The sequence below is a fragment of the Symphalangus syndactylus genome, chromosome 24 (genome assembly GCF_028878055.3).
Source record: "Symphalangus syndactylus isolate Jambi chromosome 24, NHGRI_mSymSyn1-v2.1_pri, whole genome shotgun sequence".
In the NCBI taxonomy this organism is placed as follows: Eukaryota; Metazoa; Chordata; class Mammalia; order Primates; family Hylobatidae; genus Symphalangus; species Symphalangus syndactylus.
In genome coordinates, this window is record NC_072446.2 from 44,700,354 (window position 1) to 44,724,560 (window position 24,207).

Consider the following 24,207-nt stretch of genomic DNA (forward strand, 5'->3'; position numbering starts at 1 on the left):
CCCCTGAGGCTGGTCTCATGGGCTTCTGTTGAGTGCCTCTGGCTTTTCCAGGCACAGGGTGCAAGTTATCAGTGGATCTACCATTCTACTGCCTAGTGGAGCTGGAGGACAGTGGCTTTCTTCTCACAGCTCCACTAGGCAGTGCTCCAGTTGGGACCCTGTCTGGGGGCTCCAACCCCACATTTCCCCTTCACACTGCCCTAGTAGAGGTTCTCCATGAGGGCTCCACCCCTGCAGTATGCTTCTGCCTAGGCATCCAGGTTTTTCTATATATCCTCTGAAATCCAGGCAGAGGCTCCCAAGCTTCAACTCTTGCACTCTCTGTACCTGCAGGGCTAACACTACATAGAAGCCTTGGCTTATGGCTTACACCCTCTGAAGCAGCAGCCTGAGCTGTACCTGGGCCCCTTTTAGCTGTGGCTAAATCTGGAGTGACTGGGATGCAGGGAACAGTGTCCTAAGGCTGCACAGGGCAGTGGGGCCCTGGGCCTGGCCCCAAAAAACATTCTTCCCTACTCGGCCTCTGGGCCTATGATGGGAGGGGCTGCCAAGAAGGTCTCCGAAATGCCTGTGAGGCCTCTTTCCCATTGTCTTGGATATTAGCACTTGGCTTCTTTCAATTTTCCTGCCTCAGCCTTCTGAGTGGCTGGGACTACAGGTGCCTACCACCATGCCCAGCTAATTTTGGTACTTTTAGTACAGACAGGGTTTTGCCATGTTGGCCAGGTTGGTCTTGAACTCCTGACCTCAAGTGATCTACCCACCTTGGCCTCCCAAAGTGCTAGGATTACAGGTATGAGCCACCACAACCCACCTGGCTTTTGTTTTCTTATGCAAATTTATGCAGCCTGCTTGAATTCCTCCCCTGAAAAAGGGCTTTTATTTTCTACCACATGGCCAGGCTGCACATTTTCCAAACTTTTATGTTCTGTTTCCCTTTTAAATATAAGCTCAAGTTTCAAGTCATTTCTTAGCTCACACATATGAGCATAGGTTGTTAGAAGCAGCTGGGCCACATTTTGGATGCTTTACTGCTTAGAAATTTCTTCTATCAGATGCACTAAATCATCATTTTGAAGTTCAAAGTTCCACAGATCCCTAGGGCAGGGGCACGATGCATCCAACCTCTTTGCTAACACATAATAAAAGTGATCTTTGCTCCAGTTCCCAATAAATTCGTTGTCTCCATCTGAGACCTCTTCAGCCTGGACTTCATTGTCTGTATCACTATAAGCATTTTGGTCACAATGATTTCACAAGTCTTTAGCAAGTTCCAAACTTTCCTTCATCTTCCCATCTTTTTCTGAGCCCTTCACAATCTTCTAACCTCTGTTGATTACCCAATTCCAAAGCTGCTTCCACCTTTTCAAGTATCTTTATAGCAATGACCCAGTCCTTGGTAACAATTTTCTGAACGTTTCTTCTCACACTGCTATAAAGAAATACCCGAGACTAGGTAATTTATTTTAAAAAGAGGTGTAATTGGCTTACAGTTCTGCAGGCTATACAGGAAGCATAGTGGCTTCTGTTTCTGGGGAGGCCTCAGGAGACTTATAATCATGGCAGAAGGTGAAGGAAAAGCAGGCACATCTTACATGGCTAGAGCAGGAGCAAGAGAGAAAGAGGGGAGGTGTTACACATTTTTAAACAACTAAATCTTGAGAGCACACACTATCATGAGTACAGCACCAAAGGGAAGGTGTTAAACCACCACCACGATCCAATGACCTCCCACCAGGCTCCATCTCCAATACTGGGGATTACAGTTTGACATGAGATTTGGTGGGGACACAAATCCAAACCATATCATTCAGTATGCAGCCTCATATTGCTAAGGTTGAGCATGTTATCTAACTAATGAATGTTCAATGGACAATTGAAATAAGTTAGATGTGACCATTGTTGAAGCTATGTTACAATGAAAATAACTATAGATTATATCTACAGGGAATTTTATAGGCAAATTTCAAAAACAAGAATCCTTAATTACAGTGGTCAAAAATATAATTAGAAAAATATATAATTCAGATACTTATAATTTGTTTTCTATAAGCAAAGAAATACTTTTAGTGAATGTCCCATGCAATAATTTTTATATCAATGTACATATGCATAGGGAATTAGGTGTAATTCTAATTTAACTGAGTCCTTGTATTTTTATTTGTTAAATCTGGCAACCCTACTCGTGGATGATCTGAGATATTGCATGTAATGTTAACAATGATCTTTTAAAAATAATCTGTAACAGGCCAGGCACAGTGACTCATGCCTATAATCCTAGCACTTTGGGAGGCTGAGGCAGGCGGACCACAAGGTCAGGATTTCAAGACCAGCCTGGCCAGCATGGTAAAATCCCATCTCTACTAAAAATACAAAAATTAGCTGGGCATGGTAGCACGTGCCTGTAGTCCCAGCTACTCAGGAGGCTGAGGCAGGAAAATTGCTTGAACCCAGGAGGCGAAGGTTGCAGTGAGCTGAGATCGTGCCACTGCACTCCAGCCTGGGCCACAGAGCCAGACCCCATCTAAAAAAAAAAAATCTGTAACTATCTTTTTTTTACAGAGGTATAATATCTTTATAGTAAAATGTATATTTCATTTGACAATTTTTGACAAATGTATGCAATTGTGAAACTATTACCACTCCCTCCTCAAATCAGTGTCATTCCATGACCGCAGAAAGTTCTGGGAGACTCTCAATGAAAAATAATAACAAAATAACAACACACACACACACACACACACACACACACACACACACACACAAAGTCGAGACCCTTTTGCAGTCAAATCCCTCACCTAACCCTAGGCAACCACTGATTTCATTTTTTTGTTTGTTTGTTTTGAGACAGGATCTTGCTCTGTTGCCCAGGCTGGAGTGCAGTGGCACAATCATAGCTCACTATAACCTCAAACTCTCAGGCTCAAGGGATCCTCTTGCCTCAGCCTCCCAAGTAGCTGGGACCACAGGTGAGTGCCACCATGCCTGGAAAATTTTTTTAAAAGTTTTTTGTAGAGATGGGGTCTCATTGTGTTACCCAGGCTGGCCTTGAACTCCTAGGCTCAAATGATCCTACCACCTCAGCCTGCCAAAGTGCTGGGATTATGGGCATGAGCCTTCACACCCAGCCCTTGATTTTATTTTAACATCCATAGATTAGTTTTGTCTGCTCTTGAAATTTGTATAAATGGAATCAGCATATTGATTTTTGAGATTCATTCATTATGCTATATGTATCAATAATTTGTTCACTTTTATTGATGATGAGTAGTATTTTATAGCTCAAACATAACATAATTTGTTGATCCACTTACTAGGTGATGAACATTTGACTTGTTTCCAGTTTGAGGATATTATATATAAACTCCTATAAAACATCTATGTATAAGTCTTTGTGTGGCCATATGTTTTCACTCTTCTTGGGTAAATAGAAGAATTGCTAGGTTATATGGAACATGTATGTTTATCTTTATAACTAACAGTTTTTCAAAGTGGTTGTGCCCCATTTTACACTCCTGTCAGAAGTGTATGAGAATTCGGTCCTTGCGCGGTGGTTCACGCCTGTAATCCCAGCACTTTGGGAGGCTGAGGCAGGTGGATCATTGAGGTCAGGAGTTCAAGACCAGCCTAGGCAACATGGTGAAACCCCATCTCTACTAAAAATACAAAAATTAGCTGGGTGGTAGTGGCATGCACCTGTAAGCCAAGCTACTTGGGAGGCTGAGGCAGGAGAATCACTTGAGCCTGGGAGGCGGAGGTTACAGTGAGCCGAGATCGCACCACTGCACTCCAGTTTGGGCCACAGAGTGAGAACCTATCTCAAAAAAAAAAAAAAAAAAAAAAAAGAGGTGTGTGAGAATTCCAGTTGTTCCACAACCCTATCAACTCTTGGTAGTATCAGTCTTTAACTTTCGTCATTCTCCTGCGTATGCAGTTGCATCCCATTGTGATTTTAATTTGCATTTCCCTAATGACTAATGATGTTGGGCATCTTGTCATATTCTTATTTACCATCTGAATATCTTGTTATAAAATATTTTTAAAGTGCTCTGAACATTTAAAAAATGGGTTGTTTGTATTTTATTACTGAGTTGAAGGAGTTCTTTTAGAGTATTTTATTTCTGAGTCCTTTCCTGGATATAGGCATTGGGAATGTTTTCTCTCGTTGGTTGCATTTACATTTTCTTTTGTGTTTTTTTTTTTTTTTGAGACAGAGTTTTGCTCTTCTTGCCCAGGCTGGAGTGCAATGGCACGATCTCGGCTTACTGCAACCTCTACCTCCCAGGTTCAAGTGATTCTCCTGCCTCAGCCTCCCAAGTAGCTGGGATTACAGGCATGTGCCACGATGCCCAGCTAATTTTTTGTATTTTTAGTAGAGACGGGGTTTCACCATGTTGGCCACACTGGTCTTGAACTCCTGACCTCAGGTGATCCATACACCTTCTCCTCCCAAAGTGCTGGGATTACAGGCGTGAGCCACCATGCCCAGCTACATTTTCTTAAAGGTGTCTTCTGTGCAGTAGAAGATTTTAATTTTCATGAATTCTAATGTATTATTATTTTTTTCATTTATTTTAGAGGAGAATGTGGCTGGCTCTGATGTTGAGTGATAAGGGAACAGAGAGAGGTAGGAAGGCCTGAACCAGCCAAGAGACTTTACCTGAGGTAAAAATTCTTCTTCCTTCAATGCCTCAAATCAGGATCTTGAAGTTGGAAAATAATAAAAGCTTGTACAGATTCCACTTTGATTGTTTTTGGCAAGGCTATTTCATAACTACCTGTGGTGATCTAGAGGGTTTCTCAGAAGAAATGACATTTGTGGAAGGAGTCTGGAAGCTGAGTGATAATGAAAGCTATAATTCAAAACCACACTAAGCACCCTTCTCTGTGGTAGCCAGCCTCCAAGATGGCCCCCAGTGATCCTCAAGTCCTGTGTTCATGCCTTTGTATTGCCTCCCCCAATACTGAATCATGCCTAGCCTGTGACCAATAGAGTATGGCACACATTGTGACTTCCAAGGCTTGGTCATAAAAGACATATGCAACTTCCTTTTGCTTTCTCTTGCATCATCTGTTCTAGACAAAGCAGCTGCCGTTTTATGAGGACACTCAAGCGGCTCTATGGAGAGGCCCACATAGTGAGAAACTGAGGCCTCCTGCCAAAAACCAGCATCAACTTGTCAGTCATGTGACTGAACCATCCTGGAAGCAGATCTTCCCGCTCCAGTCAACCCTGCAGTTGATCACAGCCCCAGTGGATCAACTTGTCAGTCATGTGACTGAACCATCCTGGAAGCAGATCTTCCCGCTCCAGTCAACCCTGCAGTTGATCACAGCCCCAGTGGATCAACTTGTCAGTCATGTGACTGAACCATCCTGGAAGCAGATCTTCCCGCTCCAGTCAACCCTGCAGTTGATCACAGCCCCAGTGGATACTTTGGCTGCAGAGAGACCATGATCTAGAACAAATTAGCTAAGTTGCTTCTGAATTCCTGACTCACAGGAACTGTTTGATTAAAATAATAAATATCTTATGTTGTAACAAGTCACTAAATTTGAAGGTAATTTGTTATTCAGCAATAGATAATTAATACAACAGTTCTATAAGGTAAGAATGAGGTATTATCTCCACTATACAAATAAGGAAACTGAGCCTCAGAAAGGTTAGGTGACTTGCCCAAATTAACTGTCAGAGCAGATTTTTTTCCCTTGACAAATAATTTACATTTTATGGCAATTTCCATGGAGAGGCTAGGTGCAGTGGCTCACTCCTGTAATCTCAGCACTTTAGGAGGCTGAGGTGGGAGGACTGCTTGAAGCTAGTAGTTCAAGACCAGCTGTGGCCACATATAGTAAGACCCCTGTTTCTACAAAAAATTTTTTTAATTTTTTTTTTTTTGAGACAGAATTTCGCTCTTGTTGCCCAGGCTGGAGTGCAATGGCGTGATCTTGGCTCACTGCAACCTCTGCCTCCTGGGTTCAAGCGATTCTCCTGCCTCAGCCTCCTGAGTAGCTGGGATTACAGGCACCTGCCACCACGCCTGGCTAACTTTTGTATTTTTAGTAGAGACAGGGTTTCACCATGTTGGCCAGGCTGGTCTTAAACTCCTGACCTCAGGTGATCTGCCCACCTTGGCCTCCCAAAGTGCTGGGATTACAGGCTTGAGCCACTGCACCTGGCCAAAAAAATTTTTTAATTTGAAATTTATATTTTAAATTTAAATTGCTCACACCTGCAGTCTCAGCACTTTTGGAGGCTGAGGCAGGTAGATCTCTTGAGTTCAGTAGTTCAAGACCAGCCTGGGCAACATGACAAAGCTCCATCTCTGCAACAAATACAAAAGAATTAGCCAGGCATGGTGGTGTGCACCTGTAGACCCAGCTAATTGGGACGCTGAGGTGGGAGGATCGCTTTAGCCTGGGAGACAGAGACTGTGGTGAGCCAAGATCACACCACTGCACTCCAGCCTGGGCGACAGAGCAAGGCCCTGCTGTCTCAAAATATTAAATAAATAAATACATTTATTTCCATGGAGAAACAATAAACAGAAACATCAAAACTCAGATGGCAAACCTCCTCAGCCCTTCCTGAACCTCTTTTTCCTCCCCGGCATTCCAACATTTCTCTCAAAAACTCTCAAGCCTGCCCAGCTTTACCTCTAGCCTCCCTCTTGCATTTCCCACTCAGCAAAGCAAAAAGGTGGCTGCATTCGAACTGAGTTTCGATTCCAGCTCTAACTTCAATGTCCGTGTTCCTAACCACTCTGGTTCCCAGAAGGGTTTTTCTAGGAAGAAAAATAAGGGAAGGGCATTACAAGTAGAGAAAACAACAAATGCAAAGAAGCGAGGGTTTGACAAAATCTGGCTGCCTCTGAGGGAGCAGAGGGACAATGGTTCAGCGGGGCTAGAGAGCAAACTTCCTGGGAAAGGAGGTGGCAGGGTGAAGCAGGAAAGGAGTTCGTAGCCAGTGTATAGAAACCCATAGGCCATGCCAACAATTTTGGATTTCTCCACAACAAAAAATTTTAGGCAGGGGAGAAAGTTGCTTATATCTGAATTTCCAAAAGACTCTTTAGGGAAAGAAATCATTGTATTAAAAAGAGACTTGCACTGGAATATTTATCGCAGCACTGTTCACAATAATCACAAAGACGGGATCAACCTAAGTGTTCGTCAAAGGAGAACTGGATAAAATGTGGTATGTGCATATACCATGGAATACTGTAATACTTAGCCAGAGAAAAGAATGAAGTCATATCTTTTGCAGCAACATGGATGGAACTGGAGGCCATGATCCTAAGTGAAATAACTCAAGAACAGAAAGTCAAATACCACATGTTCTCACTTATTAGTGGGAGCTAAATAATGTGTACATATAGACACACAGAGCGGGATAATAGACATTGGAGACTACAAAAGGTGAGAGGGTGGGAGGAGGGTGAGGATTGAAAAATTACCTATTGGGTACAATATTCACTATTCAGATGATGGGTACACTAAGAGCCGAGACTTCACCACTATGCAATATATGCGTGTAAGAAAGCTGCACTTGTACCCCATGTATATATAATAGATAGTAAAATGTATTATATATTAAAAGTGTATATTAAACATATATAATATATTATATTGTATATATTATATATAACATGTCATATATAACTGTTAATTATATTAACAGTTATATATTATAATATATAATATATAATATATTTTAATATATAATCTATAATATATTTTTATATAATTTGTTTTCCTAAATATATTTCACATGTAATATATTTTATATAATTATGTATTAATATATATTATATATTATTATATAGAAATATATAATATATATTTATTATTATATAGAAATATATAATATATATTTATTATTATATAGAAATATATAATATATATTTATTATTATATAGAAATATATTATATATTTATTATTATATAGAAATATATAATATATTTATTATTATATAGAAATATATAATATATATTTATTATTATATAGAAATATGTTTATATATATTACATATATATTTTTTAAGACCGTTTGGTAGCTTAGCAGACACTGTTAGTGCTCCTTGGCACTTACCATTTCCTTGCATGCTGGGTCAGGAGGCTGGAAGAGCTGGGGGATTAATGCCTGCTAGGAGCTGAGCTCTCAGTCAATGACTGAAGGAAGTTGCGTAAATACCCCAGCTTCTCACTTGTCAGGTAGGATAACTCTGAGACACACATTCTGTAGCTATTCTAAGGGTTTCCCAGCAGGATTAAGCTCCAGTTGCCCATTTGCTTGATAATGTGCAATCGACTAGTCGCTTTCCCTTCCTTGAATCTCTTCCCCACTCTGCTGCTGGTTTTCCTAGGAATACCTCCCACATAAGGTACTTGCACTCAAATCCTTACCTTAGGTCCACTACTGAGCAGCAGGAGGAGGGGGACTATGAACTAAAACAGATAGAATAAGAAGTAATATATACCATGATTATTAGAATGCTCGTTACAACGTTGATTCTTTCCAAGTTACTCTGTGAATTAAATGCAATTTCGAACAAAATCCCAACAGAATATTTTAAAAGGAACTTTAAAAACTGATCCCTGGCAGGGTGCGGTGGCTCACACCTGTAATCCCAGTACTTTGGGAGGCCGAGGTGGGCGGATCTCCTTAGGTTGGGAGTTTGAGACCAGCCTGACCAACATGGAGAAACCCCGTCTCTTCCAAAAATACAAAATTAGCCAGGCGTGGTGGCACGTGCCTGTAATTCCAGTTACTCGAGAGGCTGAAGCAGGAGAATCGCTTCAACCCCGAAGGCAGAAGTTGCAGTGAGCCAAGATTGTCCCATTGCACTCTAGCCTGGGCGACCGAGCAAAACTCCATCTCAAAAAAAAAAAAAAGAAAGAAAAAAACCCCCTGCTCCCTAAGGTCATTCATAGGAAAGTTATTTGTGGAAAAGATGAACAAGGAGAGAGAACTTGCCCTACCAGATAGCAGGATTTACTATAAAGCTATTAGCAATTAAGATTTACTATAGGCCGGGTGCAGTAGCTCACGCCTGTAATCCCAGCACTTCGTGGAGGTGGGTGGATCACCTGAGGTCAGAAGTTCAAAACCAGCCTGGCCAACCTGGTGAAACCCCGTCTCTACTAAAAATAAAAAAAAATAGCTGGGCATGGTGGCGGGTGCCTGTAATCCCACCTACTCAGGAGGCTGAGGCAGGAGAATCACTTGAACCCAGGAGGTGGAGGTTACAGTGAGCTGAGATCGCGCCACTGCACTCCAGCCTGGGCAACAGAACGAGACTTTGTCTCAAAAAAACAAAAATAAACAAGAGATACGATTATACCCATTAATTTGAGAAAATAATTTTAAGCTTGATATTTAATATTACCAGGAGACCAGCTTGGCCAACATGGTGCAACACCATCTCTACTAAAAATACAACAATTAGCTGGGTGTGGTGGCGGGCACCTGTAATCCCAGCTACTTGAGAGGCTGAGGCAGGAGAATCGCTTGAACCTGGGAGGCAGAGTTTGTGGTGAGCCATTGCACTCCAGCCTGGGCGACAAGTGCGAAACTCAGTCTCAAAAAAAAAAAAAAAAAAGGTCAAATATACAGAGATAGAGAATAAAAGTGGCTACCAGGGATAGGGTGATGAGGAAGAAATTGAGAGAGATGTCAAAGGATCCAGAGTAGCAAATATGTAAAATGAACAAATTTCAAGATCCAATGTGTGATTCCATAAGGAATACAGTTTTTTGGTTTTGGGGGTTTTTTTGAGACAGAGTCTCGCTCTGTCACCCAGGCTGGAGTGCAATGAAGCAATCTCAGCACTGCAACCTCTGCCTCCAGGGTTCAAGCAATCTTCCTGCTTCAGCCTCCCAAGTAGCTGGGACCACAGGTGTGCACCACTATGCCCAGTTAATTTTTGTATTTTTACTAGAGACAGGATTTCACCAGTTGCCCAGGCTGGTCTTGAACTTCTGGGCTCAAGCGAGTCTCCCCACTTGGCCTCCCAAAGTGCTAGGTTTACAGGCACGAGCATATGCGCCTAGCTGAGGACTATAGTTAATAATTTATTTTATCAGGATTTTTTTTTTTTTTTTGAGACGGAGTCTCGCTCTGTCGCCCAAGCTGGAGTGCAGTGGCGCAATCTCGGCTCACTGCAAGCTCCGCCTCCCGGGTTCACGCCATTCTCCTGCCTCAGCCTCTCCGAGTAGCTGGGACTACAGGCGCCCACCACCACGCCTGGCTAATTTTTTTTTTTTTGTATTTTTAGTAGAGACGGGGTTTCACCGTGGTTCGATCTCCTGACCTCGTGATCCGCCCGCCTCGGCCTCCCAAAGTGCTGGGATTACAAGCGTGAGCCACCGCGCCCGGCCTTTATCAGGATTTTTGCTGAATGTGTAGAGTATAGTGGCTCTTGCCACTGTGGGAAAAATGGGTAACTATGTGAGATGATGGCTATGTTAATTTGTTTCACTATGATAAATATTTTACTATATATATATACATGTATCATAACGTTACGCTGTACATCTTAAATATTCACAATAAAATTCATTAAAAAAAAGAATTAGGATAGGCAATTCACAGATGAAGAAACTCAACGTATGTAAATATGCTCAATATCATTAACAATGAGGGAAAAGAAAAGTTAAAACAATGAGATGCTGCCCCGGCGTGGTGGCTCATGCCTGTAATCCCAGCACTTTGGGAGGCTGAGGCTGGTGGATCACGAGGTTAGGAGTTTGAGATCAGCCTGTCCAACGTGGTGAAACCCTGTCTCTACTAAAAATACAAAATTAGTTGAGTGTGGTGGCACGTGCCTGTAATCCCAGCTACTCGGGAGGCTGAGGCAGGAGAATCACTTGAATCCGGGAGGCAGAGGTTGCAGTGAGCCAAGATTGCGCCACTGCACTCCAGCCTGGGCGACCGAGCAAGACTGTCTGAAAAAAAAAAAAAAAAAAGATACCATTATACCCATTAATTTGAGAAAAGAATTTTAAGCTTGAGATATTATTTAATATTGCCAGGATATGGAATGGGAACTCTCATACACTTCTGTAGGAAGTATAAATTGGTACAACCACTTTGGACAGCAATTTTATAATTTGTGAAGTAGAAGATACATTGGCTAGATGTGGTGGCTCATGCCCATAATCCTAGCATTTTGGGATGCTGAGGCAGGAGGATTGCTTGAGCCCAGAGTTAGAGAGCTGCTAGAGAGCAGCCTAGGGAACATAGCAAGACCCTGTCTCAAAAAAAATTAAAAAGATACATATATGTCCCTAAAACCCAGAAATACCACTTCCAAAGAAACTCTCGGCTGGGCGAGGTGGCTCATGCCTGTAACCCCAGCACTTTGGGAGGCCAAGGCAGGCAGACTGCTTGAGGTCAGGAGTTCGAGACTAGCCTGGGCAACATCATGAAATCTTATCTCTGCAAAAAAATACAAAATTAGCTTGGCATGGTGGCATGTGCCTGTGGTCCCAGGTGCTCAGGAAAATAGTTGGAGCCCAGGAGGTCGAGTCTGCAGTGATCCGTGATTGTGCCACTGCACTCCAGCTTGGGCGACAGATTGAGATGCTGTCTCAAAGAAAAAAAAAAAAAAAAAGAAGCTCTTGCATATGGGAGCATGTGAAGTAAAACCAAAGATGTTTATCCATGTTCTTTGTAATAGTGAAACTGGCCGGGGGGTTGGGGGGAAGGATTTAATATCCATCAAGGGGGTCTCAAATGTGAAACATAAATCAAACATGGAAGAGTTATACAATGTAATATTATACAATTAAAATGAATTAATATGGTTGAATCTTAGAAACACAGGGTTTAATGAGCTATGAAAGAATATTTATAATTTGACACCATTAGGATAAATTAAAATAAACATAACCAGAACAATACTATGTACATAGCAAAGGTATAAAAACCATGAGTGGTTGTTCAGACTGGGAAGGTGAACTCAATAAGTACATTTTCATCTGCAATTTTTTATTATTTAAATTTTATTTATTAATTTTTTTAAGACACTGGGTCTTGCTCTGTTGCCCAGGCTGGAGTGCAGTGGTATAATCATAGCTCAACAAAGCTGCAACCTCCTAGACTCAAGCAATCCTCTCACCTCAGCCTTCCAAGTAGCTAGGACTACATGTGTGCACCACCACACCTGGCTAGTTTTTAAAATTTCTGTAGAGATGGAGTCTTGCTATGTTGCCCAGGCTGGTCTTGAACTCCTGGGCTCAAGCTGTCCTCCCACCTCAGCCTCCCAACATGCTGGGATTACAGACGTGAGCCACCATGCCTGGCCTCAATTTTTATTTCTTTAAAAACGGGTTTGATACAAATATGACAAAAATATCAACATTTGTTCATTTGGGTGATTGGTACCCAGGAGTTTGTTATATTGGCCTTTTTTCTTATCAGCATATTTAAACTTTTTCAAATAAAGGAGTACTTCTAAATCACTACAAAAATATAAACACCCCCATCAAAAATGGCCAAATGATACAAAAAGCTAATTTGTTGCTAGAAAAAGGGGTCTTGATACAGACCCCAAGAGAGGGTTCTTGGATCTGGTGCAGGAAAGAATTCAGGGTGAGTTGTAGAGGACGGTGAGAAAAGATCATTTGTTAAAAGCTGCTCTATTACAGAATTGGGAGTTCTCAGGAAACAGGAGGAACATGCTTACTTTTAACCTCTTTTTATATAGGAGTCTTGTCTATGTAAAAGCTAAACTAAATTATGGTTACGTGCAGGTGGGCTGACAGCATGACAAAATTTAGTACTTTGCTGATTTTAAAGAAGGCCATCCTTGGCATTTTAGTGCATCATTTAAAAAAAATATTGTTATTTGATATTGGGAAGTGTGTACATTCTGCCATTGTAGGAGTTTGTCCTTGCAAAAAAATACAAAATTAGCTTGGCGTGGTGGCATGTGCCTGTGGTCCCAGATGCTCAGGAGGATAGTTGGAGCCCAGGAGGTTGAGGCTGCAGTGATCTGAGGCATTTTAAAGCTTTCTTTTTTTTTTTTTTTTTTTTTTGAGATGGAGTCTCGCTCTGTCACCAGGCTGGAGTGCAGTGGTGCGATCTCATCTCACTGCAACCTCTGCCTCCTGGGTTCAAGCGATTCTCCTGCCTCAGCCTCCTGAGTAGCTGGGACTACAGGTGCACGCCACCATGCCCAGCTAATTTTTGTATGTTTAGTAGAGACGGTGTTTTACTATGTTGGACAGGATGGTCTCGATCTATTGACCTCTTGATCCACCGGCCTCGGCCTCACAAAGTGCTGGGATTACAGGTCTGAGCCACTGCGCCCTGCCCATTTTAAAGCATTTTTAAGCTGTTTCCTCAACTGTAAACATCTTATGACCACCGGCCGGGCGCCCACCACCATACCGGGATAATTTTTGTATTTTTAGTAGAGATGGGGTTTTGCCACATTAGCCAGGCTGGTCACAAGAAGCTGTGATTATGGGCGTGCACCACCGTGTCTGGCTAATTTTTGTATTTTTAGTAGAGACGGGGTTTCATCACGTTGGCCGGGCTGATGTTGAACTACTGACTTCAGGTGATCCACCCGCCTCAGCCTCCCAGAGTGCTGGGATTACAGCCGTACTTTGCTAGTTTTAAGATGGATTTGATTATTAAACGGTGTCACCCTGGCTCCCTTATGCTCCTGTTTCCCGAACAGATTTATAGAGGAAGAAATACAGATGTCTCAGGAAGAGAGGAAAATACATTCAACCTGACTAGACACCAGGAGAAAGAAAATGGAAACAGCAGTGAGCTGTCTTTTTGCTTATTAAGTTGACCCAACCAGGCCGGGCGCGGTGGCTCACACCTCTAATCCCAGCATTTTGGCCGAGGCGGGCGGATCGCCTGAGGTCAGGAGTTCAACAGCAGCCTGGCCAACATGGTGAAACCCTGTCTCTGCTAAAAATACAAAAAAAAAAAAAAAAAAATTAGCTGTGCATGGTGGCTCATGCCTGTAGTCCCAGCTACTTCGGAGGCTGAGGCAGGAGAATTGCTTGAAACCAGAAGGCGGAGGTTGCAGTGAGCCGAGGTCTGCACTCCAGCCTGGGCAACAGAGTGAGACTCCATTGCAAACAAACAAACAAAATTGACCCAACCAAAAAAAAAATAATAACTAATGTGGAGAAATGAACACTGATATCTACTAAATGGAGTATAAATGGGTACAATTTTACGAAAGGGTGTTTTGGTAAAATACACACAGCAGGTTCTTAAACTCATTTTCAATCTGTCTTAAATATTGGATTGGTTAGGATTACATTACTCTGTGAGTAAGTTTTACCTTGTAAGAGTTAATTAACAATAATTTGACGCAGGTAGAAGATTGTACCTTTCCATGTTGAAGGCGTGGCGACTGGGGTTCACAATGACCTCAGAACCAGACCCCCTTTGAACTGTGGCCCTTTTGGCCTTCACTCTCCAGATGACCTCACAGTTCTGTTCCTGCTCCAGCCATTACACATGCATTCAAGCCAGCAGGATGGAGGAAAGGGAAAAGAAGGGGCAAAGAGTAACACCAGCTGTCTCTTAAGGAAGGTTCCCGGAAGCTTCCATGTGATATGCCTGCCTTCATCTGACGTCTAGAACCTAAATGTATGGCCCTGCTTAGTTAGAAGGGAGTCTGAGAAAGGTAGTTTTGATTCTGGACAGCTAGACTATCTTTTTTGTTTTTTTTCCGGGTAGAAGAAGGAGAGAATTGACTGGGCACAGTGGCTCACGCCCGTAATCCCAGCACTTTGGGACGCTGAGATGGGTGGATCACTCGAGGTCAGGAGTTCGAGACCAGCCTGGCCAACATGGCAGAACCCCATCTCTACTAACAATACAAAAATTAGCTGGGTGTGGTGGCAGGTGCCTGTAATCCCGGCACTTTGGAAGTCAGAGACAGTCAGATCACTCGAGGTCAGGAGTTTGCGACCAGCCTGGCCAACATGGCAAAACCCCATCTCTACTAACAATACAAAAATTAGCTGGGTGTGGTGGTGGGCACCTGTAATCCCAGCTACTTGGGAGGCTGAGGCAGGAGAACTGCTTGAACCTGGGAGGCAGAGGTTGTAGTGAGTGGAGATAGCACCACTGCACTCCAGCCTGGGTGACAGAGAGAGACTCTGTCTCAAAAAAAAATTTTTTTTTAAAAAGTAGGAGAGAATGGATATTAGGAAATAGCAGTATTTGCTGTGGGTGTGTACTTTAATTTTGGTCTGGTCTTTCATGAGCCATATGTATAGCAGAGGTCCCTAACCTTTTTGGCACCAGGGATCGGTTTCCTGGAGGACAGTTTTTCCACAGACCAGGGTGGGGGGATGGTTTCAGAATGATCTAAGCACATTACATTACATTTATTGTGCACTTTATTTCTATTATTATTACATTGCAATATATAATGAAATAATTATACAACCCATCATAATGTAGAATCAGTGGGAGCCCTGAGCTTATTTTCCTGAAACTAGACGGTCCTATCTGGGGGTGATGGGAGACAGTGACAGATCATCAGGTATTAGGTTCTCATAAACAGCACGCAACCTAGATCTCTCTCATGCACAGTTCACAATAGGGTTTGCACTCCTATGAGAATCTATGCCGCCGACAGGAGGTGGAGCTCAGACAGTAATGCTCGCTCGCCTGACACTCACCTCCTGCGTTGTGGCCCGTTTCCTAACAGGCCACAGACTGGTACCGGTCTGTTGATGTTAAGGCCATCCTGTCCAGATGGTCTTAACCAGCCAGGGTGTCAACCCCCAGCTGTTGTGAATTTTAGTTGCTCTCAGATCACAGCTTCCCCTTTCTCCAGAGAACTGTTCTTGGTCTACAGCTGTCTGTCACCTTACCAAGAAATGTCGGGGAGGTTATACCTGTTCTGGGGGAGAGGAAGACAGCCAATGACTTACCAACACAAGGTCAAAAAGCCCAGCTCTTGACTCAAGGGAGACATCCCTAGAGTACAATTCTTATTCCAATTTCCCACGTGATCAGACTAGATTCCAGCTGAAACCACATTCTTCACTCCCTCCCTGATATACATGATTCATTCCTGCTCCTTTTCTTCCTATTTTCTATACTTGTCTCACTTCTTGACATGTTCCTCTTGAGAACACACTCTTTATAAATTATGTACACAAGAATCCCCAAGACAAGTCCCCAATTACTGGGTAGCAAGGGAATAAAAGTAAGTTTCAGTCCTGTCCAACGACCGTAGTCTAATACTAAAATTTGGTCAGTCCTTTAGGTAATGCCTAGTCTCTGTGGTAGATTGGATTATTGTTCCCAATTCTTCACTCCCTCTCTGATATACATTATTCATTTCCACCCCATTGAGTTAGAACTTAGCTCTAAGACTGACTGACCCATGGAATGTTAGTGGATGTGATGTGAGCCGAGGCTAAAAACGCGCCTGCGTGGTTTGGTTTGGCTCTTGTAATCCCATCCTCTGTTATATAAAGAGCATGTCACAGTCACTGCTGGTCCTAGAATGAGAAGACTTGTGGAGTGGACTTGAATCCCGCTCACAGCCTCGAGCCAAGCCCAGCTGATTCTAGTTGAAGCCAGAGCGGGGCAGCTGAACCTGTAACCTATGAGTGGAGAATCAAAGCTTGTTGTAAGTCCTTTTATTTCGAGGTAGTTATGCAGGAGAAGCATGACTAGTAGAGTATTTAAAAACAAATACTCAGGGCCGGGCGAGGCGGGTGGATCACGAGGTCAGGAGATCGAGACCATCCTGGCTAACGCGGTGAAACCCCGTCTCTACTAAAAATACAAAAAATTAGCTGGGCGTGGTGGCCAGCGCCTGTAGTCCCAGCTACTTGGGAGGCTGAGGCAGGAGAATGGTGTGAACCCAGGAGGCGGAGCTTGCAGTGAGCCGAGACTGCGCCACTGCACTCCAGCCTGGGCGACAGAGCGAGACTCTGTCTCAAAAAAGTAAATAAATAAACAAATACTCAGATCTTTGGGTTTTTGTACTGTCCCATTTTCAGACGGTATCTGGGTGAACAAGGAGAGGTGGGTTTATGTGTCTAGCTCCTACTTGCTGACATCTGTCACTGAGGAGATCCATCTTTTTCTGTTTGAGCTGGGTCTGATGACTTAGCCTCTCGTTGGCTTTTGCTTGTCCTGTGGACACCTCTGAGTCCTGGTTCTGCCCCCTCTGTTCCTGTCCATGCTGATCAGTCCACTCAGCACCCTCTGCAGCCCCAGGACAAACCTACTGACTCTCAGCATTTGCTCTACCAAGGATCATAGCAGGAGTCCAGTCGAGGCTGTAACCCTGCTTAGCCATTCTGCACATTACTCTTAACTGGATTCAAGCAGGGCCATTCTACATGGTGGCCTCCTTCCAGAATCCCAAATATGGAATAAATCAAATGCCTCCTTCCCTTGAAGCCCAGTCGAATTATCAAACTACCTCTGCTTCTTCATGATTCAGTCTAGAACAGAGCGACTAGGGCCCATGTATTCCATATTCATTCTCTGCTACCTCTCTTTCATTTTCTTCTCCATAATACCCTCAGGCCTACGCCTAGGTTTTGAAAGCACACTATGGAAGAAATGCTCCAACCTGAGAGTCTTCATATGTCAAATGAGAACTAAAGGAATTTAGAAAACTATTTTCCTCTTGACAACATCTTGCTTTGGAGCCTATTGATTTGCAGCAAGACTCCACTGTGAATGTCCAAAGTTGCAAAAAAAATTCCTCTTTGCTTATCCCCTGCAATATATCAAATCCTCCCCACCATCCTGATGGAATGGATAAGTTGTGATAGACATAGAGATATGCGGCCCAGATCTCCCTTCAGGGAAGAACTTGCTACCCGACTGCAGAGAATGTGGTCAGTCCCTCCGAAGGTAGCCGGTGTGCAATGACTGAGTCGGGTGGAGGCATAAAGGCCCCCCTCTTTGGGGTCAACATGGGACACTTTAATGAGCAATTCTCACTCAAAAACTCCCTGCCGTGTTGGCTGAGGCTTTATTAGGCCTGCATCACAGTTTAACTTCTTCCTCTCCCTAGTTTGGCTTCTGCCCCCTTCTTTTCCATAATAAGCGTGTTTTGTTTGTTTGTTTGTTTGCCTGCTTGCTTGCTTTTTGAGACAAGGTCTTGTTCTGTCACTCAGGCTGGAATGCAGTGGCATGACATGGCTCATTGCAACCTCGACCTCCTGGGCTCAAGTGATTCTCTCACAGAGTTGGAATTACAGGCGTGAGCCACTACACCTAGTCTTTAAATCTTTAAAGATTTGAAGTATAGAATTGGAAAAGAGGAGACAAAATTATCTAGATTTTCAGGGGATATCAACATATACTTGTAAACTCCAAGAAAACCTCGTGGTGGATAGAAAATACTCATTTCCACCCTCTCCAGAAGCCTCACTAAAATGGTGGTAAAGAGTTTTCTTAAAGATATAAAAGACAAAGATAAAGGATATGAACAAGGTGTACACATAAAAAATGTTGAGCTGAGTGTAGTGGCTCACACCTGTAATCCCAGTACTTTGGGAGGCCAAGGCACGTGGATTGCTTGAGCCCAGGAGTTCAAGACCAGCCTCATCAACATAACAAGACCCTGTCTCTACAAAAAATTAAAAAAAAAATAGCTGGGCATGGTGTCATGTGCCTATAATCCCAGCTGCTCAGGAGGTTGAGGCAAGAGAATTGCTTGAGCTTGGGAGGTCGAGGCTACAGTGGGTTGTGTTGGTGCCATTTCACCCCAGCCCAGGTGACAGAACAAGATCCTGTCTCAAAAAAACAAAAATTAAATGAAAAAAGCAAGATGGAGAACACTTTACCTAGCATGCTATCATTAGTATAAACAAAAGACAGGTACAGTCTGGATAACTGAGGGGAGCAGGAGGTCCCCAGGAAGGCCTGTTTTCCAAGGAAAGAGGAGAAGCTCCTGCTGGAGGAACAGAGAGGACAATGAGGGTGAGGGCATCTGCTGTCCCCTAAATCTGTCACCTCCCCTTCTCTGCTTTGGCAGCCATTATGTCCATAGGTCTCTGGCTTGTCTTGTGCAATACTTCCTTGTGTTAAACTCCAAGATATCAATGGGCTGATGAGAGTTCCAGCGTGAGCTAGATGACTGGATGGGTGCTTGGAATAAGAATCCCGTGCCCCAGAAAGCAAGACCAGCAAGACAATACTGACTAAGCCACTTTCCCCTGTAAGCCACCCTAGACCCACTTCTCAGTCCTAAGGAGAGAGAGATTAATGACATAAACTGGATGGTGGTCACATAAAAATCTTGGTGAGATGCTGGAAGTCTAAAGTGGTCCCTTTGGGATCATAATGTAAGAAAGTGGCTTCAAGGCATATTTCAGCATAGAGTAACCTTGGCGTTGGAAGCACTTTGCAAAAACATAAGAGGCCATGCTAACTCTTTTCATACAACAGAGGCCTGGCAGGTGACATTTCCAGACGGAGAATGGAAGATTCTGAGAGCACTGCACAAGAGTCTCCCTTAGACACTTCTAGAACATATAGGAGGCTGTGGTAGAAGGGAACTGAAAGTTCAAAGTGTTGACCATGTGCACTGACTAAGCCTTTGTATTTAAAATCAAGATGACATCATAATGACCTGATTTTCTTTCTTTCTTTCTTTTCTTTTTTTTTTTTTTTTTTTTTGAGACAAAGTCTCGCTCTGTGGCCCAGACTGGAGCGTAGTGGTGCAACCTCAGCTCACTGCAACCTCTGCCTCACGGGTTCAAGCGGTTCTCCTGCCTACCCAAGTAGCTGGGATTACAGGTGTGCACCACCATGCCTGGCTAATTTTTGTATTTTTAGTAGAGACAGGGTTTCACCATGTTGGCCAGGCTTGTCTCAAACTCCTGACCTCCCAAAGTGCTGGAATTACAGGCATAAGGCACCACACCTGGCCAACCTGATTTTCTTAAAAATAAATCTGGGTTCAGATTATTGGTAGAAACATTAAGTGATGTTGTATCTTCTCAGTGCATCACACCAGTCAATTTGTCACATTGATGGTGATGCTAAGTGTAATCTGATGGTCAACGTGGTGACCTTCAGCTCTCTCTGTGGTAAAGATACTTTTCCCTTTTGCAATTACTAAATAGCCTGTAGGGTGATACTTTCAAACCTTATGAATATCATTTTTCCAACCCCTTTCATCCTAATGGTTTTACATTCCATTGATGATGCCTGCCTGAATCAATTATTAATAGACTGGTCATAAAACGATGATTTTTCCATTTCTGTCATTCCATCTACACTCACAATTTGGCATTCTTTTATGAAGAAGAGCTTTCTTTTCTTTTCTTTTTTGAGATGGAGTCTCACTCTCTCGCCCAGTCTGGAGTGCAGCGATGCCATCTTGGTTCACTACAACCTCTGACTTCCAGGTTCAAGCAGTTCTCCTGCCTCAGCCTCCCAAGTAGCTGTGATTACAGATGGGCATCAGGACGCCTGGCTAATTTTTGTATTTTTAGTAGAGATGGGTTTTCGCCATGTTGGCCAGGCCGGTCTCGAACTCCTGACCTCAAGTGATCCACCCACCTCAGCCTCCCAAAGTGCTGGGATTACGGGTGTGAGCCACCTCACCTGGCCCTCTTTTCTACCCCCTTTAAAATTTTTGGTGTTGGCCAGGTGCAGTAGCTCACGCCTGTAATCCCAACATTTTGGGAGGCTGAGGTGGGAGGATTGCTTGAGCCCATAAGTTTGAGACCAGCCTGGGCAACATAGCAGGACCTTGTCTCTATTAAGAAAAATAATAATAAAATAAAATACCATTATTGGTTGTTTTATTTATTTATTGTGGTGGTTGTTGTTTTGAGACAGGGTCTCTGTCTGTTACCCAGGTTGAAGTACAGTGACATGATCATAGCTCACTGTAACCTTGAACTCTTGGGCTCAACTGATACTCCTGCTTTGGCCTCCCAAAGTGCTGCGATTACAGGTATGAGCCACCACACCTGGCCAAAATTTTTGGTGTTAAAATCAATACAGACACATGGATTCCTTTTGATTCAATATATAACAATCCATTCCTGCATTATTCATATGAGGCTGAGATTGTCCCAGATTTTGTCATGAGGCCCTCTGTAAAAATGTAGATCCCAGGCCACCTTCTCCCTCTCCTGCAGTGGGGCCTGGGATTCTGCATATATAACTAACACTAAACTGAAATCTGAAACATCCACTAAATCTGAAAAGTTGAGGCAAAGCCCTTGCCAAGGACCAGCTGAGGAGTTTATGTTAAGAGTGGTTTCACACCCACCAGGCAATACAGCTAAAACTTGACAAGGGCATCCTCTGAGGCAAAGAAGGCCAGAATGCCAGCAAAACAAGATGTGTCTTCTGGAGGTGGAAGGGGGTGAGGAAGAAATGGAGAGGTCAGGGCTGGAAAGGAGATGCTTATGGTTTTTTTCCTGCCTTGGGAAGACTATAACAGACAAGATACCTACTAATTCTTGCAACATTACAGCAATGGTTTTTCTGAGTAATAGGAACAGTTTGCTTCTATCCCCAAAGGTGGAGAGCTCTTTGCTATTTGGAACCAAGCGTTGATATAGTTAGGAAAAGACCTGGATCAAGGGAGTACATAAAACACACAAGTGTACACTGTCACTCTTGCTGAACACTCCCGGTGAAATCCAGAAAAGACACGAAAGAGGGAAAGTAATACATCTACAGCAGCATCAGGAAACTGAAAAGCCAACAGGCCAGGCATTTGATGAAAGTCCTGGACAATAGAGAGCAGGAGGAAATGTGGGATCAAAAAAGCAGAATTGGGCCAGGCTTGCTGGCTCACACCTGTAATCCTAACAATTTGGGAGGCTGAGGCAGAAGGATTGCTTGAGGCCAGAAGTTTAAGATCAGCCTGGGCAACATAGTGAGACCCTGTCTCTACCAAAAAATAATATAAAATAAAAATTTTTTTAAAGTGGGGAATTGAGTTCATGCATTTGGGCCTACGTCCTCTCCAGACCTCACTAAAATGACAGTTAAAAAATAAAAAGGACAAAACTCACAAGGACAAAAAGAATAGACATTGAAACAAGATTGAGCTAGTGATGTTGAGAATAAATATTTCAGATGTTCTGGACCAGGCATGGTGGCTCAGGCCTGTATCTCAGCATTTTGGGAGGCTGCAGCAGGTGGATTGCTTGAGCTTGGGAGTTTGAGACCAGCCTGGACAACATGGTGAAACCCCATCTCTACAAAAAAAAAAAAAAAAAAAAAAAAAAATTACAAAAATCAGCCAGGCGTGGTGGCACACACCTGTGGTCCCAGCTACTCAGGAGGCTGAGATGGGACGATGGCTTGTGCCTGAGGGGTCAAGGCTGCAGTGAGCCATGAACGTGCTGCTGCACTCCAGCCTGGGCAACAAGAGTGAGACCCTGTCTCAAAAAACAAAACAGAACACATATTTTAGACGTTCTTACCTGACACAGGTATTAAAGAGGAAATGATTCCACACTTGGGAAAATGGCAAAATTATGATTGCCTAATTCCTGAGATCTTAGGGGAACACTTTTTCAAACCGTTTTTCAATAAAAGCAGAACCTGTATCCTGGGAATTTACCCTCATGGGACACACCAGGGGAATGAAATTCCATTGCCACAATGTATGTAATCAATCCATAATTATTGAAGAAACAGACAGTTTTATGGTTCTATAAAGTTATAGTTTAACTTTAGAGACTAATAGGTTCTATGTTTTTATAGCCTGGTTGTGTGGTTAAATACAATGATTTTATTGCCCTGTGGAAAATTAATCAGTCTTGAATTTAACCCAGCAAATTGTCCTTGGAATTCCTTTAACTCTAGCTCTGTTCATTTGTGCGAGCACGCGAGGGTACACACACACACACACACACACACACACAGAGTTTTTCGTTTTTTTTGTTTTTGAGACGGAGTCTCGCTCTGTCACCCAGGCTAGAGTGCAGTGGCGAGATCTTGGCTCACTGCAAGCTCCGCCTCCCGGGTTCACGCCATTCTCCTGCCTCAGCCTCCCGAGTAGCTGGGACTACAGGGGCCCACCACCACGCCCAGCTAATTTTTTGTATTTTTAGTAGAGACAGGGTTTCACCGTGTTAACCAGGATGGTTTCGATCTGACCTCGTGATCTGCCCACCTCGGCCTCCCAAAGTGCTGGGATTACAGGCGTGAGCCACAAGTGCCCGGCATACACACAGGAGTTTTTCAAGCTTGGGCAAACCACCTTCTTTTGTCTACCTGATAGTTCCTTCCTTAATTAGTTAAATAAAATTTTGATAAATGCTCAGAATCTCTTGATTGCAGAATTTCAAATATTTCTTTCAGTTTTCTCAGTTCTGTCAAGGAGACAAGGGTGGGAGTCTACAAAACGAAAACCAATTCGTGCTATGGTGCCCCAGAAAGGCTGAAAGATAGTACTGGAGATACCACATAGCTCTGATGTCAGAGGTGAGGGCTGGTGCTGGAACAGAAGGACATAATTGAAAGTCTTGGTCCTCTTCTACCTGGGCAGAAAATTAGAGTTTGCCATCTGGAAAGGTTGGGCCCCAGAATTCTAGGCTTAGGGAGATCAGACATGGCTAAAGGTGAGGCTGCTGAAGCAGACATTGGGGGACCGAGTGAAGCCTGCATTCTGAACAGAGTCCCTGGCATCATCCCCTGCCAGAGCCAGGAAAATTCCATCATTGTCCACTACCTAGCCACTTCCACTTATGCTCAAACCTCCTCCCACCAGGCAGATGATAGGAAGAGCCTTATCCAGAGAAGTTGACCAGTACAGAGAAAAGGGGTACAGAAAAACAGCTAACTGAAATCACGGTAGGGGGCTACCCAGAAGGAGATACACCCCCTGCCACAGACACCATCCAAAGTAGATAGAAAGACCCTCACCTCCACTCTTTCTGCCTTTCAGTCTCCTGCCAGTGCTTCCCAGAGGCCAAGAGAACCTGAGAAGCTTGAGTCAGACCCCTGTGAACACAGGAGAGGGAGGCAGAGTGTGGACTGTGAGGAAGCCCACACTTGACATGCCAGCTCTGGTCAGACAGAGGGAGGGAGAGAGAGAGACAGAGAGAGAGGAGAAAATGAGGGAGGAAATTGCCAATAAGATAATCCCAATTTCCCAGAATCCTAGTGTTACCAGAAAAAGGGGTCTTGATCAAAGACCTCAATTCATGAGAGGGTTCTTGAATCTCACATAGTAAGGAGCTCAAGGTGAGCACAGAGTG

At 43.5% G+C, this 24,207-nt stretch overlaps 1 long non-coding RNA gene across 1 annotated transcript; it reads left to right on the forward strand.

Moving 5' to 3' along the window:
• Positions 1–2,849: 2,849 nt before the first annotated feature.
• Positions 2,850–5,548, forward strand: LOC129474089 (uncharacterized). Its single transcript, XR_008654446.1, has 3 exons — positions 2,850–2,969; positions 4,579–4,665; positions 5,081–5,548. It is a non-coding gene; the product is annotated as an uncharacterized lncRNA (long non-coding RNA).
• The last annotated feature ends 18,659 nt before the right edge of the window (positions 5,549–24,207 follow it).